Consider the following 21,643-nt stretch of genomic DNA (forward strand, 5'->3'; position numbering starts at 1 on the left):
GCTGTTGTGTATTCTGTTTGAAGACCGGGCTTGACAGCTTCATTTGTGAAGCGTCTCAATTAGGTGGAATATTTCTGCCGACATATCTCTACGCCCAGACTGTCTCACTAGAACATGAAAGCCCGGGCTTAAGGAAGTCATCACACACCTCGGCAGAGAGAGACAGACGCGCGCACGCACACACACACACACACACAAACACACGGCGCGTGCACGCGCACTCCCGCGTGCACACACACACATATGCTAACACTAAAAATAGAAGCAGCTATCCTACTAACTCTGGTTAATGTTCCTCACCCCAGACAGTTGGATTTGCATATCTTTAATGTGCTCTTTTCCTCTCTGCCTCTTCTCTCTGATTTTCTTTTTTTTTTTTCACCCTCTCTCCTCATCCCTCTTCTCCCTTTCTCCCTTTCTCCCTTTCTGTCTTGTGGGAGTCGGCTCTCTTGTAGGCTCACGCAAAAAAAAAAATAAAAAAATAAAAGGCCTTCTGAGCGTGCTAAGAGGGAAGCTTTTTGTATCAAACAGGGAGAAAGAAAAGCGAGTTGGAGAGATTTTCAGCAATTGTCGTAATTAGAGATTTCGGAGCAGCGAGAAACCCCCACCCGTTACCTACTTCTCACTCCTTCTCTTTCACTCTCAGGTGTTTGAGGCCTCTGTAATGGTCTCCATCTGGGTCTGGGAGGGTGGGTGGGTGGGTCGGGGGGAAACCAAGGTATCGAATCATTAGGCTGTATAGGACAACCATCTGGACCTGGCCCCTCCCACAGCTCCGAGGACACTCCTCTGCTGCCTGAGCCTCCACTGCTACTGGCCAGGACAAAAACAGCAACTATATCAGCCACACACACAGTGGTCCGGCAAACTCAATTTTGGCGATAAAAGTCTTTGAGCGATCACGTGAGCTGCGTCAACCTTTTTGAGGCAGTAGCTATCTTACACGACGCCAGTCCTGCGCCTGGCACATAATGAATCCCTGACATGTTTGTTGAGCTTAAGGACCAAAATTCCCTCCTTATTTCATGAGGCTCCTTAGCAGGGACCCAATAACAACTTGAGTCTGACACATTAGTCGTCACTGTCACTAGCTGTCTGTGCTATGCGCTTCTTCAGTTTTATTAAAAAAGCAAAGCCAAGATGAAAGCACAAAACATTCTTTATAATTCTAAAAACATTGGGGGGGGGGAAAGTTGCACTAACGTCTCACAAGCGGCACTGATCTTCTGATAGGAAAACTTTTGGTTGGCTTATTTAGTTTTCATCCTTTTCCTGTTCTGTTCACTTGTTTTTGTTTTTGTTTTTCACTTGCACTGCTTGCTCATCCTCTGCTGTGGTTAATGACACCTGACTGGAAAACTTTGTACCTCCTACCGCTCGTCTCAATAAACTGAATCTCTAATAGTGAAGTGTGTGTATACACGTTGACCAAATTTCTACAACTTCTGTTACATTTTGCGATTCATCTTCATGCTACTGTGCATACTACAACCTGAGACTTGAAAATATTTTATGTACTTTGACGGTGGAGGTGAAACTTTTTGTTCCGTTTCTGTCTGTCTGTCTGTCTGTCTGTCTGTCTGTCTGTCTGTCTCTTTGAAAATTTCACAGAATCACAGTTTTAATACTGCTAAAAAGTTGCATACTCTACACTCTTTACTTGTTCTGGTGATGAAACACGAATGCACCTCCACTTCAATCCCGGCTGGCCTGCACTCACATTAGGTGTTGTTACTTGCACTGTAAGTAATTGGATTAAACAGCGACCTGACTAAACACTCTAAACTGGCCTGATCCGATTGAAACAATGAAGCACATTTAAACCATGTAGCGTAACAACAATTGAAACATTTCAATCAGATTGACAACAGAGTGAACGTGTAAATGCACCATTACAACAGAGTTAAATTACCTTCTCGACATACATGAACAGAACAGAGATTCCCTGTTCAATGGTCAATGTGAGTTCAGTGTTCATTTTTATGTACTAGTCAAATGATCGTTGAGAATATGCTTGGATACGTTTCTAGAATCTGAATCAAAAGTTTTGGTCGAAGCCAGAAATTAAATGTTCAACTTGACGTCAATCAGACACGAGAACCTGATGGACATCCATTAGCTGTGCAGCTCTCACTGCCGTGTGTGTGCACCCGAGGTTCTCAGATCTTTTAGGAAATTTGAAGAGACACTCTCAATTGCTTATCAAGAATAGGACAATTTGTAGTTGTTCAGTAATATTATTTATTAGTCTAGAAATTGCTGAAAGACTTGCCCTGCCATATGTTGGACTTTAGACTGGTGGTATTCTTTTCATCAATGAAACTTATTTTCGATAAAACGGCCAAAAAGTATTGAAGGAACTCCACAACTGAAAAAACCTAGTAACACTTTTTGTTCTTGACATCTGGTACAAGAGGTGTCAGAAGTTTTGAAAAACAACTTTACATGTTAAGACAGGCACGTTAAATTCTTTAGTTTATTCGTTTCTGTAAAAATGTTTAATCAAAAAAAAAAAAAAAAAAAAAGGTTTGCAAGGATTACCCAAACGTTTCCCAAATAAAAGGTCTCGTTCTTAAATCAAAATGATAATCTCACAGCAGATCTTTGGATTTGCAAATCCAAGTTCAATGTGATTAAATTATGAAATTTGTACAATTCAGCACTTTTCTGCTTTGGCTCCCCCTGGTGTTGTCAATGATTAAATCATATAATCATTTTGATTATGTACCAAAAACAGATTATTTTCCATATGCTATCGAAAAAATTGTGACATAATGGCCTTAAAATTTGGTGCATTGCAACTGGACCAGAATGATCTAATCCTTTGAGGCGCCAGTTGCTTCAGTTCCTTTTCAATTACGCTTTTTTTTTGAAAGCGGTGTTGTTGTATTAGTCTGTGGTTGTGCTTTATTTCTGTCCGGACTGTCGGCACTTGACCACAAGATAGACTAGTAAGTGTTTTCCCGCGAGTAAGCAGACTCTCAAGATGAGGGTTTGTAATAATATAGGGTAGATGCTTGGCTAGACCACTCAAATGATGTTGAACCAAACAAATAACAGAATCTAAGACTTTGAGTGTCGACTGTTTATTTACGAACTAACCAGGAGCAGGCGACATGTCTGATAACCTAAACACAGCTTTATTTAGGCAGCCCCCCCACAAACATAAACAGTCCGTTCTGCTAGCACTTACTGTACACAGCGCATTTTACCCTCCTCATTTAAAATTAAGTCCCCTGTCGATTGTTTGGTTGTAAATAAATAAATAATAAAATGAAGTCGGGTCATTGCCGAGACCATGTGGCAAGCAGGCCTAATGAAAGTCTGAAAACGTTTGGATGTTTTGACCAAGCGATGTTTGCATTCGGGAAAGAAATGAGTGGCTGCAGTGTGGCCCTGTTCACTCAATCAACCAATCAATCAATCAATCAATCAATCAATCAATCAATCAATCAATCAATCAATCAACCAATCAATCATCCATCAATCAATCAATTCTTACTTGTACAGAGCTAAATCACATCCAAAGGCGTCTCAAAGCACTTGTACAATCTGAGGAAACCAACTGAACCTCCCAGAGCAAGCAAGATGCGACAGTGGCCAGGAAAACCTGCCCTGTGGGAAGAAACCTAGAGCAGATTCAACCCCAGAAAGCCGTCATCTGCTTTGGCCAGTTGGGGTGAAAAGGAGTCGTGGTCACTAGAACCCTTAACCAAAAACCTTAACCAAAAAATAATCATAAAAAATGAATATCTCTATTCCTGGTTAAACAATCTCCATGGGGTCATACAGGTGATTTATTAATACTGTCATAACTATTATACTCCCAATTTACAGACAGTAGGCCATTATTGGACAACAGTACTGTAAAGTTTTGTAGGTGTCCATAAAGCCTATTGATCGACATTTTGGAGAATGTTGCATTAGCAAATGTATGATCACAGTGCGAAGAAAGTCACAAAAACATTTTGTGTTTTTGCATGTTTAGTTGAGTTTTTATTAGTTTGACATTTAATGGCAACTTAACAAATACGACTAATCAAATTACAGTTGAGAAAGGTTTTAGTGACAAAAACAACAGTATCATTTATCTCACTTTGGAGTTCCCTTGAATTTTGTGAAGCCTTTTTGGATGTGTGGGTTATTTTTCCATTTGAGGCTTATTTTCAGAATTACAGACACTGCGAATAAAATTAAATGATAAGACGACAGACATTCTTTCAGAACTTCTAATGAAACAACCACAATTAATACTATTATAAGTACAATGACTGCGACTCCTGGGACGACTACAAATAATGTGAAAAAATTGATCTGATAAAGGCTATATCAATCAGTTATTGCAATACAAGCTCTGTTTTTTAAACCGTTGTGCCTGCAACCTCTGTCATTTAATCCTGCAAACATGTCAATCTGTTTTCTTTTTTTAATTATTGACATTGTTTGAAATGATTTACTTTACAATGTCTTTGGACATTGTGTGTGGACATTGTATACTTTTGCATACCCAACGTCCTGACCTTGACAAACACACACTGACTCTTGTTTACAATGTGCAACAATAGCTTGATCAACCAGTTTCTTTTGTTGCAGTTATTGCGTGACAATTATTGCATAATGACAGTAGAGTCTTCTGCAGTCCTCTGTATTTAGGTCTAAGGCGTTGCTAGGCTTCTCAGGCGGACGCGGATTAATTTTTCATCCAATCTTATTTGCTCCAGTTACGCAATGCTGAAGAAGAAAAATAAAACTGAGGAATGCTTCAACTTCAATGTTGGAAAATGGTTTTAGTTGGCATCAGCGCAGAAACTGTATAGCGTAAAATCCTCTTCATACCGACTCAGCCTCCCTATTCATAGTCTTCCAATAGCACATTGGGAGTCATGTAACACATAACCTTGTGTGAAATGCGTTATGGGCCGCATTCGGTGTATTAAATAAAACAAGCATTGAATTCAGGAACGTGCCACATTCCCGGCGAGCTGCATACCCGCTTTTATCGGAGATACTCAACATCTGTTAGCGTGTCTTCGCTTTTTTGGCCCGTCTCCGTCTGTGTGTTTCATGTCGCCGCCGTCTGCCTGCTCCGAGCCGTCCGTCTGTCTGTCGCCCCCCTGACTTTCCTCGTCCGTTTCACAACAGCCATCCAAGCTATACAGCTGCTCAGCCAGTTGAAGAACGCTGGGCCTGGTGCCAGTCAGCCGGGGCGCCAGTTGGGCAGTCCATCAGTAGCATTAAAGACACGGTATCCACCCAAGTGTATCCTCCTGGCTTAGCGCCCTGATCCCCTGTCCGAGCCACCCCACGGTGCCCCCCCCCCCACCCTCCACTCACCGAGGGGCCCTGGGTAAAAGTGCACTGAGTGCCTCACTTGCTTTATCAGCATGGCACCCAGGCATCCAACCCCGCTGCTTTAGGTCTCCTAACACATGTACACAAATAAATGAGGAGGCTGCTGGAAATAACTACTTTCTCATCTCCAGCCAAGCTGCCCTCCTGCTCAGGTCATTGTATTTAAACAGGACAGACAACCAGGAAAAAATTAACCCCCCGCGCCGACTTCGGCTCTTTTTTTTTTCTTCTTCTTAAGGAATACAAAGTCAGCAAAATTCACTCGGTGTGTCTTTTGGATATAAATAGATGAAAAGATTTCACAGGAGCATAACAGCGGTGTTTGTTTCCTGTTATACTATAAAGGACGCAATGCTTTTTTCATCGGCTGCTAAAAATATTTGCTCTTGCTCTTTTGATGCTGATTATGCGGAAATCAAACGACACGCTGTCCTCATTCTATCTGTGTTAATATACTGGTCAGTGCACTGTGGATCTAATAAAGCTGTCAAATGGTGCAGTGCCACTTTCGGGTCAGTTCCAAGCAGAACTCAAACTCCCTGCTCAGCTGTTAAAAAGGATATTTACGCCAAAATGGTTTTTTTTTATGTAAATGCGATGTTTCTGTTGTCGTTGTTTTTATTCCTCCTCATGAGACTTGCCAGAATGCCAGTACCATTTTTGCTCTTTGTAGTCCACCATCAACACAAAAGTGTCGTCAGGCACTCTTCATAAACATCGATGAAATTTGTTTTGGGTTGGTGGAAGATGAAAATACGTTGTACTTGATAGAGCGTTAGCAATAATATGAAGAAGAACGTAATTTTGTTATTGCGCTGAATGCAATCATGTATTTATGAAAGTACGCAAAGCCATTACCTCTTTGGTGTGGAAATGACACAACGCTCAAGTACAGCTGGCGATAACAGTAATCATAACGAGAGGTTTTCAACCAAACAAAATTTGGTGATTGACTATAATGTGTTTGGCAATTTCATTGGAGCAAAGAAATGACACCAGCTGTTTTATATTATTTTATTTTATTTGTATATACTAAATTCTGTTATATTTCCTCGGACTGATGCATGTGTTTTCTGTGTTCCCAAGCCTTGTCTGCTTGTTCTTTTTTGTTCCGTATGTTGTTGTGACCTTTTTAGAGAACTGTAAGTCAAGTCATGTATTTGAGCTCATGTAAAGAAATGCACTTCAAAACCAAGCACGGCAGGTGAGCCATGCCATATAGACCTGAGAAGCTGTGTTTGAGTTATCCCACCACCTGGCATTTGTTATACTATTATGAAAGACTGTTGTACAATACTTGTTCTGGACAGGATTTGATTTTCCAGCACCATCAAACATCAAAAGGCAAACCAGGTTGCTGTATTACATGTGTTAGACTGCCTACGTTAACAGTAGGCCTGCTCTCCTTTTCCATCTACCAACCTACCTACCTACCGTCCCCATATTTAAAATATATGGCCAAACTCTTTGATCTGATTTTTTTTTTTTAACTTGACAGTTTTTAATAAAAAAGTGCTGCACTGAATTTGTCTTAATAGACAATCTAAGTTTGTTTGACAGCTAGAGTTCTGCAATGAGTCCAACATATTTGTTGAAAATGTTGAAAATTGCCCATGTACAAGTCGGTGGCCTGAAATTCAACTTAATCCTTGCATTGTAACAATATATTTTTAGAGTTTTTTTTTCTTTTCTTGGCAATATGAATTAAATTTCCTGAATGGTGGATCTTATCATTTTTTTCCTGTACACACCTCCATAAATGGACAAGTGGTGGAATCAAATCATCCAAAATTACTCTGACCTACTGAGTATTTGACTTAGCCATTCAAAACCATAGCTGTGTATACCTGCTCAAAATCAACAACTATGGTTCTGTAAGGCAAACATTTTTTTTCTTCCTATTATCTTTTTATTGCCAGGGAGCATGTTTACTTGCAAAGAAGCACTAACCTTATTGCTTAACAATAAAGTCACATACAATGTAGTGAGCAAGAACAACATTAAGCCATGTGCAGCATGGTGACCCTATTCATGTCTTTACTAAGACATGTAAAGAACTTAATAAATGTTTCCACTGATGGTTTCAGTTGGCCTTGTGTGCACAATTTCAAGGCTGCCCTACTGGCACTGGTAGCAACTCAAGGGTTCCTAAGTGCCACTACATGTCATTGTCATGCATTTGCCACTTACTACAATTTTTTTTTTTTGCCATCAAATTGCCATTTGGGCATAACAACCCTCCAAAAAGCAAAGGAGAATGTTAAAGTGAAATTAAATCCATTTACTTGGACTTCACAGTCATTTTTGCTGGGAAGGAACTCTAAACAATGCACAAAGTTACTGACATCAAAATGCTTCCATAGTTTGCATATCTATTTTTCAGAATATAAGGATTACCATTAAGATCTGACATCATCAGTATTGGTCCCTTACCTGCTCTGCATGTAAAGACCTCATTTAGAATATTTTCTTAATCAAAATATGCTGTGCACATGACCATGCCTACCATTCCCTTTCTTTATACTCTAATTTATAATTCGTTATTATTGTATAACTTATTTTAATTACTTTTACTTATGCACATCAACAATGTACAATTCTTTCTCTTCACAGATGCTGTATACAACAGAGTCTGCTGCTGACAGTTGATACCTGAAAGGTAAGCATGCAGTCGTGGATGGCTGGACACGTTTCTCTTTTTGTACTAGTCTGTGTTGCGTGAGGAGTTTTTGTCTGCTTTGAAACTTTTGCCCAAAATTTCTTGAGTGCCTTTGGAGGCTAAATCCATCGCAGAATATCAGTCATCATGTTGGGATTAGTCAAAAGGAAGACACATCACGAATGACGATGCCCAGATAATGCTACAGGCCAAATGCTGAATCATAATTGGGACATTTTAAATGCCCAGGAATGTAGAATGGATGTAGAAAAGGTAATTCTACACATTGTTCCAATTAGTTGATGGTTTTACAGGGATTTGATTCGGGCTCTGGAGTCTGAGTTGCCTGGGGTGATCTTAGGTAGCTGGACTGAAATAATGGGCTAATTAAGCCTAAAAGGTAAGAGGCTAATGATAGTGGATTTTTAACGGCTGATGTAATATGTAGTAGTTAGTCACAGGCAAAAACGAACGCCGGGCTAATCCAGGAGTTTTAATTTTTCTACCAAAGGGGGCCCCGCTTGAAAGCTCTTCAACTGAATGTAATCCATATATATGAGGTTTTTGTTGTTGTTGAGAATATTCTTAATTGCTTTTATTATCTCTAAACAGCCCGTCTAATGACTTAACTGCGTGATAGAATTTGGACGAGTTCCAAGTAGAAGCTGCAGGTATTAACAGCTCAATTTCGTGTACCATTAGGGCCCAATGTTCTGCATGATTAATCAACCCATAAACTCTATAGCTCTCTGCAAAACATGATTTTTGACCCTCTGATCTTTGCCTCTTGTACGAATGCTTGGTTTTTGCTGCCTGCTAAAACTGACACTTCATTGTACCTGTCACATGTTTGGAAGGGGACGCAAACAAGGTGGTCGCTATCTGCTGTTGCCATTTGGTAAAAGGCGCTGGTACTTTTTTTGACGTTACAAATGACAATTTCCAGAACTGTTTCAGCACACACTTTCTGAGAAGGTGGAGCGAGCACCAAAAGAATGGAAAATAATTGTTCTCATTTGTGGGCGTTTCTGGCGAGAAAGAGTCAAATTATAGTTTGAAATTATTGGGAAGAAATACATTTTGAATGAGAAAGTTAGAGGGTAGTCCAGAATTGTTTTGCCTTGCTTGGTCATGACCGCTGCCGATCTTCAATCATTTATCAGTGGAATGTGATTGTTTTGTTTTGTCTATTTCTAAAGGCCACAACACTTCAGTTTGTTAACTTAAAATACCATTTGCCCCATTGCCTCGCTCCTTAGTCACTGCAAGCTGTCTCTTACCATAAACCTTTTGTACAGTCATTTTACTCAGGGGCCTCAAGAGTTTTGGGAAAACGGCACCAATTCCGCCTCTCCCTTCCTGTTGCTGCTGCTGTCTAACGACACCAGCTATCATCTGTCCATGGGAGACGGTGCATCACATTGCTCCCATATTGCACAATGCACCAGAGAATACAAGTACACCAAATTATTTACAGTTGGCTTTTAAATGTGTTGCACCGATAAAATGGTTTACTGCGATAAGGGACGATGTCCAGCTTTTAATTGAAAACATTTGAGGGACTTTTTGTACAGATGTATTGACAAGGTGTTGTTTGAGAATTGATTGCTAATGGACAATAGAACCAGAAATATGCATTACACCATTCTGGCTGGTTGTTTGAGTGGGAATTATGGAGGTAACAGAAAAATGTTTTGGTTTTTTTTCTTCCAGAATGAAAGGATCCAAATCCACAGTCATACCATTGAAAGCTTATTAGTTAAAAAGCCACAAGAGGCAAATGCTTTTTGGAAAAATATAAATCTAAGCATCATGATGGCCATCCACATCTAGTTGGAGCAACATTTACTGACCACTTAATTTGACTGAACATTTATTCAAAAGTATTACCTTCACCGTCCACTGTTAAAAGAGGAATATGCCTTTCCAGATACAGCCAAACATGACTGTTCTTTTCAAAAGAGAATTTCTGTAAAATTACTAACATGAGGGACCGAAATCAAAAAGGTTTTATTGAACATTAACTTTCACAATTGTGACTGTCAAATTCTTTCCCCCCGTCATTGCATCTCCTAACGCTTCCACGTCATGTCTAAATAGATTGATTTGAAAATGGTGAATACCGACTATTATTGAGTCAAAGATTTGTGCCTTAGACATATTCCCAGGAAATATAGTTGTTAGTCAATAATGATCAACCTTTAATTCACACAAATAGTTCTAAGTTTGTTGTATAGCCCTGATTGGCTACGATTCCACTGAAACAACTCATCAGGTCATTACGAAACAGCACGTTTAGCCCTGCGTTTACAGCGTCCTGCAAAGATTTTCAGTTACTGCTTCCTTTGAAAGTGATCAGTTGTTGAGCAAGCAAATAATCCAAAAGCATAATATGCATTCACAGACTAGGGGCACAAATTTAAAATTTCGCAGGTTCTTTTTTTCAAGGATTGCAACGCAATTGCAAAATGAATGATCGCAACATCTCTCTCGACATTGTGACATGACAAGCGTTGCGAATTGTGTTCCATCTCTGCGCCGTGCAGTGGGAGCTTCCAGCATGTGTGGCTGATTACGACAGAAGTAGCCATCCATGTGTTTTGGCTTTTCCTCTCCCCTCTCCTCCTTTGTTTTATCAGCAAAGGCCGCCCCTTCGCTGTAATGACAGTCGATAGCACATCCTGTGACTGCCTGCCATCCAGATACACAGGCAGGGCCTGCTGGCACCACTTGAGTCGAGGCTCCAACTGTACTGAGCTGTATCGCTGTTTGATTAAAGGGGACGTGATATAGATATGCCGAGGAGGCCGTGCAGTGCAACTGCACTCATTACAAGCCTATTTACAATTAATAAAGTGCAACTGTGAGGGGGAAATGGTGAGAGGCATTAGCTGCGTGCCAGAAGCCTTTTGCCAAAGACCCAACATCTGTTATATAATGCTCTGATCTGTGTTGCACTTCATGTATCTTTTGCTTATGGCATTCCTGTGTTTTCAACCACAGGGAGGGGAAATATTGGAAGTGACAACGCAGCCCGTGTTTCCAATTTAACTGCGACAATTTAGAATTTCAAATAATCCAAACTTCAGCTACAAAAGCACTGCGGTGCGTGATTTAGAGTATACTGGGAGCATATGCTTTAAATAAACCTCTTGAATTAGTTCTTACAGCACACAGACAAACAACACTGGCTGACAGACGTACTGTACATGTTAAACAACCAGCAGGAAAAGTGTGATTGTCTGTAGTGGAATAAATTGGCAATGTTAGAAGCACTATTTTAAATTCTGTGCACAAAATTGACCCGAAAAAATGTGGTTTGCCAGAAATCAAAGTGACCCTAAAAAGGAAATAAAATTACATCTCTTCTGTCATCCATCATTTTTATGTTAGGTTTCTAAATAAGACATGCTGCTGAAAGTGTTCATCTGTCACAGGAAAACTGTTTGGTCGTTTTGTTCAGCTAATCATATTCATGGCCTTTGTTGTTTAACTCAAAAGCCCCATTGTTTTGTATATGTAAAATGTGAAGGAAAAAACCGCTGCCAAAATATATTATTATATTTTATAGTTCATGGAAATCTTCCTAGGCTTGGTTCCACTGGCCCGCTCGAAGAACCTTGCAGCATGGGCCAAGTGTCTATTGTTTCGCCAGTGCTATAATTCAAATCTGTGAAAAGAGGAAGAAACAGCCACACACATCCAGAGATGTATCCTCCGACCAGGAGCCCCTATCTTCCATAATGGAAAGAGCCCGCTGGCATTTATCCAGTTTATGCCGCGTCACGACTGCTTACTAGACTTCCATCTCGGCTTTTTTGAATGACTTGTTTTTGTCATATTTAATAATGGTGGTAGAAGAATGCTGATCTCTGGCTCCGCGACAGTACAACATTTGTTTTGGCTTTCTTTTCAGCACATTCATAACATGAATGTCACCCTGTTGTTTTGAATGCCGCACTGTTGTTTGTTGGTGTGTGCATGATGGATCTAGGAAAATCACCCTCCAGTGGAAAAACAACAGTTTAAAATTATTTTGAGTGAAGCTTTCAAAGCTATAAATATATTTTTGACAATGGTCACGGTGATGCAAAGCTCTGATTTGAGTGACAAATGCACAGTGGGTGATAGGTATTGGAGAGGAGTTAATCAAGTGGCACAAAAAACAACAGGCAGGCATGCAAAAAGCTGGTGTGTATATATACATATATATATATATATATATATATATATATATATATATATACATATACATATATATATATATATATATATATATATATATATATATATATATACATACATATACATATATATATATATATACACATATGTGTGTGTGTGTGTGTGTGTGTAGACATACATATATACGTATAATATGTATACATATATGATTTAAACCACAATTATGTCACAGAAAAAAATGAGTATCTATATCGAGTATTGCCTTACAGCTAAAAAAAAAAAAAAAAAGCAGCAAAGTATGTACTGTATGTACTGCATGTATGTATGTAATACCTGAGCTGAGTACCACACTCTGAGGACAATAGCTGATAAAAGCATATTATTTTAGACCAAAGCTAAGCTGGACAAAAGATAATAGTTTTAGAGTAGCCAGAAGTCAAAACAATCCATTTGAGGGTAGAATAGGATACCATGTAAACCAGACCCAGGCTACTCAACTGGATGAACAATCAAGATGACTGTGAAGTCTGACAGAACTTTGAGTCCGAGTTAACGTTGCTGTTCTTGACAATTAGTACTATTAGCATCTTCTAAGATAATTGGACTTGGGTAAAGTCTACATATTCGTGATCTAAAAGTACTATCTCTTCTGAAGTGCAGGCAATTGTGAGTGGCCGTAAATGCTCCACGCTATTAAGTGTTGTCTATGTCGTGATTTCTAACTATGTAAAGACATAATTTCAGGATGAAAATGGGTAATTATGTTGCGCTCATAATCACCTCGAGCTAGACCATGACAGTTCATTTAAAATATAGAGTTGAAATTGCTGAGAAAAAAAAAAAAGTGAAGTAGTCTAGGACACTAAAAGTTTGTACAAAAAGAAAAGAGACGAAAAAAAATTGAAAAGCAAGTGATCAAGGCTTCAGGTGTTCCTTTTTTGTTGGTTTGGTTTTAATTGTTTTACGCTGATGTTGCAGTGGCTCGCCATTTGCTCGAACGCATCCAGTGATTTAAGCGGAACGGGTCGGTCAGACGGCTGCGCCCGGCCGAGATCGACATTTTGTCTCTTATTTTTTGCGAGGTGCCGCCTGTGGCTCTCGAACGAAACCGTGGAAGAGAATAGAGTCCAGCTGCTGTGGGAGAAGCGGAGCAGCTCTCACTTCGGGGCAGCCGCGGGGTCACGCAGCGACTTGCAGGGGTGACACGGCAGCATCCATTTCATGCTGCAACTCTACACTCTGTGTCACGCTACACGGGATCACGATGAAAGTCGGTCCGCTCGCCTGCCCAGACCACCTCAAGCTATTATTGTGCGCAAACTTGATTAAAGACCCTTGTCTGATTGGATAGCGGCGAGGAAGATGCCTGAAATTTGATTGGTCGCACGCAGCTGCGAGCTGCGAATATTGCTTTGTGTGACTCTGCTGACAGGCAGATTTGTCCGCAGGCGTGTTGCTGGTCATCCGGTTCATAGAGCTAATATTTTTCAAGGCGTTAAAAGAAAAAAAAGTAAGTCAGCAGCTCGGCAGGCTGACAGCCTAAAAGACTTTGGGAACCGTCTGAGAAGTTTGTTTTTTTCCGCTGTGTTGTACTGTGAGAAATCTCTGCTAATTAAAAAATCAAATATTCCCTTTTCATTGCACCCCCCTCTCACCTCTGGACGCACTCTAAATATGCAATATTTGAAAACCCAACAGGATTTTTGAAGCGATTTTGGTCTATTTTGTGTCTTTCAACTCTTTGCAAACAGGGTGATTTTGCCCTTCAGCTGCTAATTACTGTATAACTATGTTCAGATGGAAAGTCTTAGGTTTTGTCTTTGTGATGTCGTGAATGCTTCAAGGGAGATACCAACATTTTTTTGGATGTTATATTGGTAGTAAAAGCGGTAATGGTGCATTTATTTGCATGTTACAGGGGTAGCTGAGGCAGTGCATTTTTGCCTTCAATCCCACCATGAAGGACAGTAGATCAATTTAGGTGCACATTGCTTTATTATTTTTATTTTAATACTTAATATATTTCTATATCATTGTAGCATTGAGGCAAAAGAAGGCATTTCTTTCGCAAAAGGGCATAATATGCTCCTTAAAATATAAAGAAAGCCATTTAAGATGTGAACACTATAAATCTAATCCCCGTGATGTTAAACGCTCGCTACCTTTTTTTTCCCTGCATATCTTTACGTGTAGGATGCAGAGGAAATCTTTCGAAGTGGGGGTTTTAAGTGCTGAAACAACAAGTCATGGTTCAATGTCACTGTCAGCGCTAAAAGGACCTGTCTTATTTTTCCCTTCCTGCGCATTTCTTTTTTTTTTTTTGCACCTCGAATGCCACTGTGGCAGAGGTCCGATTTTAAATGGAGCTTTCTAGTCGAGGCCTTGATCCCTGTTTGTCAGGTGATGAATCAACCGCGAGCTCGGTTGCTGCATTGCCCCCCCCCCGTAAAGTGTTAATTTTTTTTTTTTTTTTTTTAAGATTCTTGCTTCTTTGATCACCTCAGTGGCTGGAAACACTCTCACTAACATTTTCTCTTTGTGTTTCTTGGTGTTTTGTTTTGCTAAAACAAAAACTACTTTTGGAGATTCTGATTCAGTTCTTCTGACAGGCATCGGCACCCGCATTTCTTTTCTTTTTTTTTCTTTTTTTCCACTTCCTTTGATAATGAAACAGATCTTTATTCTCCCACTGTGAGCACAGAATAAAGTTTTTTTTTAACGATATAATCTTGCACATTTGACAAAAATATCTCCACATACGCTCAATTAAAACATTTTGGACCGCAGTCCGTCCTTGCAGCTACAGTTCCCCTCATGCGCCTGTGAAGGTGTTATCTGAGCTCCTTCCTGTCTCCCAGTGTCGAACAGCAGGCTGTGATTCGCTCCTTTGCTTTCACAAAGCTTATCTGCAACTGGCACAAAGTGAGACGCGGCTACACCAGCGTCCAATGGGCTGCACGCACGCCCCCTCCACTTCCTGTTTTTTTTATCGACCCGGCCACGTCTGATTGGGCCGAGGGGTCTCCTCTATTCCACGCTCCGCTGCCCTTTTTCTACAATGGCTGGCACGTTGGTTTTACGATCTTTGATTTTAATCCCAAACGGAAGGGAAAACACGTAGATAGTAATGTGTTTCTTTAAAAAAAAAAAAAAAAAAAGTCAGGGGGAGTCGCAGAAGGGAACTAAAATTGTTATTTTTTTTGAAGTCTTCAAAATTAGCATTCAAAAACTCGAATGAGGCTGCAAATAATCTAAGAAATAGGACCAGTATCGTTAAAAACATGCTTCTTCCCAGAGCGAGGACGCAGGGGGACGGCAGTGGTATTGGAATTCGGCTCTCAGCACCAGTTGTGCCCCCGTGCAAACGGGCACTGAAAGCAATTCAGGCCAAGTAGGGTCAGATGAGGACACATACTTTGGGAGGGTAGGGGCCAGTGAGGTTGGAGGGGGTAGAGCGGCAGCGGGGAGAGAGAGAGAGAGGGAGAGAGAGAGAGAGAGAGATGGAGAGATGGAGAGGGGACGAAGATGAGGCGAGGAAGACAAAGTGGGTCTGCAAGGAAGGACGGAGGGGGAGGAGCGGAGACAGTGTGTTTGCCGCGATGAGGGCAACAAAAGGACAGTAGGGAAGGCAAACAAAAGGTTGGGCGGTGGGCACCGAGGCAGGGATCCATTCAGGATTGCATGAGGCAAAGCCTCGACTATCATGAAGCGTAACGAAAACGTAAACTCTTGTCTAAATCTTTGGAATGAAGAGGTCACTTGATTAGCAGCGACTGATCATTTTACTGTTTCGTTAAAAAAAAAAAAAAAAAAAAAAACACACACACACACAGCTCATTTCATTGATTCGTCAATGAGATCCCCAAAATTCAGCTTCTCCATTGACACAGCAGCTGTGTTGCTCTAATGTTGCGATATCGCACATGCAGCGTCGTCAGTCTGGTCCATGTGTGTTCACCACTCAGTCTCAGCGGCAGGTTTTTAATAAGCTTGGCTTCCTCCTACTCCTTTTTTGGATTTGTAGATATTCATGACTGATCTGAACCTACATCTTCAAAAATAAATTATTCATTCATTCATCCATTCATTCTTTTCAAGTCGTGGCAAAACCCAGCCTGTGACAAGAAGGGAGTGACTGCGAAGCCAAACCGATGTCAGCGAGGAGGCTACAGTCGAGGCAGGAGTGTTATCAGTGCCGGATGGCACTTGTGTGTGTATGTGTTGGGTGTTTTTTTTCCTCAATGGAAAAGGCTGTGGTGTATCACGGTTCACCGCAGGGTCGTGACGCACGACTGATGTTACCACAGGCACCAACACAAAGCTGCAAGCTGTTGCTGCCCACCCTTAAAAAGATAGAATAGAATAGAGTAGAATAGAATAGAATAGATGATGAATAAAAACAATTTGAGAGTCATTCCATCTGACGTCACAGGTGAATTCACAATGGTGACAGTAGACTGACGACGTGAAGCGATTTTTATTCATTGAGTCAATTGGCAGACAGATCAACTACGATAACTTGAGGTAAAACAAAACAACCTTTTCTGTTACGTCACTGAGGCTAACTGTGCACAATTTGCAATTCTGAGCCTATATTAGCACGTGATTTGTATGCCTGTTCGTAACACCTGCTCACACCTTATTCTGTCCAGTACTTGCAATCACTGGACCTGGTTGTTGCACGGACCCACCTTCCGGGTACAATGTGACTAAAAGTTATCAGTTGGTCTCGTCAGTGGATTTGTCCAGTCTGTCGTTCCAAACTTCTCCTGAAGGATGTGATTCTCCAAACAGAGAATTCCTTCTTAAAAGCAGTGGCACTTTATTTCCACACCCGAGACCGAAGAGACGCGAAAAGATCCAAACAGCTTCATTAGTACATCAAATTACATGAATTAGCCATCTTGAATCAAACCGCTTTTTTTTTTTTCTTTTTACATGGAATAGCCAAATTTTAATTCATATGTGTCAGCTGACACAAGACCACAGGCTGCTCTTTCTGTCTTCCAATCAAACTACATCAAACTACACTCACATACCACGCTTCATTAGTTGCTCCTTGGATGAAACTCGTCCATCTGACTCATGCCAGGGTCTATATCTAACCTTCCCATCGTGCGCGCTGATAGGCCTGCATTCAATCCTCTTAGCTTTGTCTTTTTCCCAGCATAACAGAAAGATTCCCAAGGTCGGAGCCAAACGAGATCACAGATAAACATTAAAACCCTTACGGGGGACAGCGCCGTCAGCGGGGAGACTAGCAACTTAAGCCAACAGATGCTGATTAGTGGCCTTTGCAGAGGGGTCTTTTCTCTTTTTCGTTGTTGATTGCCAAAGAATAAATTAGGTGACCAAGCAATAAATTGGAGGCCGTGCACTACAAGAATGTTAAGGAGATTGGCGCCCAGACAAAGATTAGCAAAACAACTGATATATTTACTCTGTGAGGGCTCTTCAGCAGGTGCCGGGTTTACTTGTCTGACCCACATCTATCCTGCATTCATCTTTTATAGATCTTTACAATTTCTCTGCATCTGTGCTTTGCTTTTACCCCATAAATAATAATACGTGTGTTTTAGGGTTGTTGATTGCTCACTGAACAGATTTGCATCACTGAAATAAATTTGCGTGAATTCTACGCACACAAATGAAATACTGCCAAAAGTGCAGGGTGTGTTTTTTTTTTTTTTCTTCTACTGTAAATGTCATTACTTTTAACCAAAGCCATTAAATACTGTGCAATCATTTGTCAGTTCAGGGTCTATGGAGAAATGGGCCTCTCTTGTTTTCTGTGTAAGGGAATGTTTGCAGATAATAAATTCTGAGTTCAAGGCAACCCACCATAGTGGGCTTTGACAGTCATTCATTAAAAACAAGAAAAGAAAAACTCCAATAAGGCATTTCTATTGGTCAACTCTGAGTCTGACTAGAAACAGAAAATAAAATTGATTTTGTGAATTTCCAAGGAAGTTACAACACGTCCTTCTTTTCAAATAACCTTGGGGTCCTTACATATTTTCTGTTCTGAACAGCATTGCTCTTCAGCTTTGCTGGTCTGGGGACGGAAAACATATTTGGGCCTCCTAAAGAAAAAAAACAAAACAAAACTTTGCAAACAACTCTGTGATGACGACGGGGCAGCCGGTATTGGTCGCTTTGCTGCGCCACCATTTTATGTCAAATGGACTCTGGGGAAGATTAGGAGATACTTTTGTCAGCCTGTGGCTGAATAGGGAGAAAGAAAAGGGGGAAATTTAGAGAGTTTGGGGAAGAAAAGACACACAGCACATGAAACTGGACGATGAAGAGCCGTGGGGAGGCCGAGTGAAAGAAAGGGGGCCGAGGAGGGAGGGAGAAGCAAAAGCGATAGAGAAAAGGCCAAATGTGTCTGGGAAAGTTTTGGAGCTGAGGTGCATTGTGGGAGAGCAGACAGTGTGTCTGGGGGGTCTGAGGTGTGGATTAATGCCAGCGATTGGAGGAGGGCTGCCGCAGTTGTGCGTGAGCAGAATATCAGGCGCGGGGAGAAGGAGAGGAAGAGAAGTGGAGGAGATGGAAAGGGTCCAGACGCCGAGTTTTTGGAGAGAGGGCGATGTTCTGCCGCCGAAAGACGAGACGCACGGAAAGAAAAGTGCCAGTAAAAAACATAAAACGGCCACATCTACAGAGCCCTCATTTGCATAGAGTAAAGTGAACAAGGAGCCGTTTAAATTAAAAGTTGGCAGAGGATTAATCCCGGAGTGGGAGGGAAAAGGAGGATGATTCCGCGATGTTTCAACTGGGTTTAAATAGGCAGCGGGAGCCGCTGCAGTCACAGTTCCGGTCTGACAAAGTGAGACCGGGTTGGTCTCGAGCGTACGAGGCAGCACCCATAATCCATAATCTATGAAATGGCCCCCGTACGGATATCACTTCCGCACGAGAAGCAATTGGAAGGGATTACAAGGACCGCGGCGAACACATCCTGCGAAGCCCGACTCTTTCTGAAGCTTGACACAGTAAAATTTCATTATGGCAAGATTATCGGGGATCCACTCTGAGTTTAAGGCCGTTATTTGTTTTGTGGACCCAGAGGGGAAACTTCAAGATAGTGACGTGCGCGTTAGAAGTTGTGCTGGAGTCAGTGGGGGACCGATCCCAGGTCATAAGTGGGCTCACTTCCTCACTTATCTGGAGTTTGGGACTGCCAATTACGCACCTTCACAACATTAGTGCTGTCTTTAATTGTTGAAGTTTGGTCAACAATTTTGGATTACAGAGAGAGAAAAAAAGTTTTGGCACAGTTCTAAAATTCTCTTCCGACGTTTCAGACGTTTTTGAATTTGAGCTCCCCCGAAGCAATGACAAATCAACAAAGGAATTTCTAAAGCCGACCCTGTAAGTCTTTCTCTTTCGCATCAGTGGACGTCCTTGTCAATGAGACGAGATTAGGTGTAGTGTTTGAGCGAAAAAGGCATGTTTACTTTGTTAAAAAATAAAAAATAAAAAGACGGTTAAGGCGGGACTGTGGAGTCATAGCAGCATCAGCAAAATGAGTTGCAGCACTATCACCATCCAGACGTGTCGTGTGATCTTGATTCATTTCCCCTTCATTTTTTTTTGTTTTGTTTTTTAACAGGAATGGTTGTCGTGTGGTAGACTGACTTTGAATTACCACCCTCCCCCGAGAGAGCAGTTTTATATTAAAATTCAATATTTGAGCATAAGTTGTTTAATACAGTTGGAATTTAAATGGCCATGAAGTAAGTGTAAAAGTATCTCCTGAAGTCAATTTTAATAGCTGCTCTTCTTTACGAGGTTTGGCTATTCCACATTGCTCATGCTCAGTTGCAAGTCGGCTAACGCTGCGAGCCGCACCACTGGGATCACAATTCCAATCACATCAAACGGCAGGAAAAGACCCTGAACGTGAACAAGCACTCTTCAGCATTTGTATTTTGTTCAAGTAGGAAAATTACCAATATCAGTGGTACACAATTTTCTATTTGACAACAAAAAAGCAAAATGTAGTTAAGTATAAATCGATGATTAACCATAATAGGCTTTCTCAGATTTTTGTTTCCAGTGATTTGCCATTTTGATGTCCAAGCAGGTAGACGTACAGTACGTAGGTGACGTTCTGCATGTGCACCATGTGCCACAGAATCAAAGGAGTGCAGGAGTGAAGGAAGTCCAGCTGTTCAGCTAAGCGTTGATGATAATGTAAGATAAAGGTAGAAATGGATAAATACATGTAATATATATATATATAAGGTTAGGATTCACTTCATTTCACTTTGTAAAGTTCTGCTTTGACCTTTGACAAATTCCATAAATTTATGCATATTTTTTAAAACTCCGGACACGAAGTGGGACGATGTCAGAAGACGTCTCTTGTTTTTTTGTTTTGTTTTTTGGTTACCTGTAGTTTGACGTTGCAGTTCAATTTTTCTGGGGGCATCAACAATATTTTTTATGCTCTCCTAAAGCGCCTGAACATAAAGGTTTCTGCATGTCTCTGTCACATCCAGCGGCTTCAATAACTGCTGACTCATATATTTTTTGGGGGATTACATTTGCATTTAAAACAACTTGTAATAACTGGGGCAATTAGGGAAAAAAAAATATTCACACAATGTGAAGATATTTAGGAAGCACGAGTGTGCGATCGGACTCGGAAACCGGTCCAACTAATCAGAGTTTGTGTGTCCCTAAGTTGTGGATTCGCTCGCGCCCTCTTATGAACCTACTAATTCTGAGACTAGGGGGGGTGAGGCAGGGGAGAGGGAACAAAAAAACAAGCCCGGCACGTCTGGCTCCCCTAAAATCAGCTGCTCTGGCCACTCTGATCGCTGGAGCCGGATGTTATCGGCAAACATAAGACGCTTCCTCCCTCTTGCAGCACGACGATACGGTGAAAATCTGTAGCCAAGCTGCTGAGCTTTTTTCCGCGGGCAGGCAGGCAGGCGGGCGGGCGGGCAGGCAGGCAGGCGGGCAGGCGGGCAGGCAGGCAGGCAGGCAGGCAGGCAGGCATGTGGAGGAATCGTCTGCATCGGCGCCCCGCTAAAACCAGAGCCACGTCCCCCGAAAACGACTCCTTCTTTTTCTATTCGCAGCCCGGGCTAACTAAAGATTGGCATTTGGTTTTAGCGCATGGAAGCCTTCCAAGAAATGCGCGCGTGTGTATTTCTGTACATGCACTTTTGCTTGTGCATCCATGTGAGTGTGGACGTGCAAAAGCCGGCCAGCCCCAGTCTGCGCCCCGGCTGTGTGGGACTCTGGGTGAATACGAGCGCATGTGTGTGTGTGTGTGTGTGTGTGTGTGTGTGTGTGGAGTGTTTTGGAAAAGGAAGGTCTTGAGAGAAGTAGCGGCCGTATCCACGGGACTGGACTGTCCCTCGCACGCCGTGGGGACGAGGAGGAGGAAGAAGAGGAGGAGGAGGAGGAGGAGGAGGAGGAAGGAAGGAAGGA

The 21,643-nt window shown here is 41.5% G+C and overlaps 1 long non-coding RNA gene across 1 annotated transcript in view; it reads left to right on the plus strand.

The window, feature by feature from the left end:
• Positions 1-21,643, plus strand: part of LOC142895114 (uncharacterized) — an 80,309-nt gene that overhangs the window by 41,540 nt on the left and 17,126 nt on the right. Inside the window, exon 3 of the long non-coding RNA XR_012928174.1 lies at positions 7,966-8,011. This is a non-coding gene — a long non-coding RNA (uncharacterized LOC142895114). The remainder of the gene's footprint in view (positions 1-7,965; positions 8,012-21,643) is intronic.

The sequence above is a fragment of the Nelusetta ayraudi genome, unplaced genomic scaffold, assembly GCF_046127955.1.
Source record: "Nelusetta ayraudi isolate G7.1 ecotype Tasmania unplaced genomic scaffold, CSIRO-AGI_Nayr_v1 ptg000048l, whole genome shotgun sequence".
Lineage (NCBI taxonomy): Eukaryota > Metazoa > Chordata > Actinopteri > Tetraodontiformes > Monacanthidae > Nelusetta > Nelusetta ayraudi.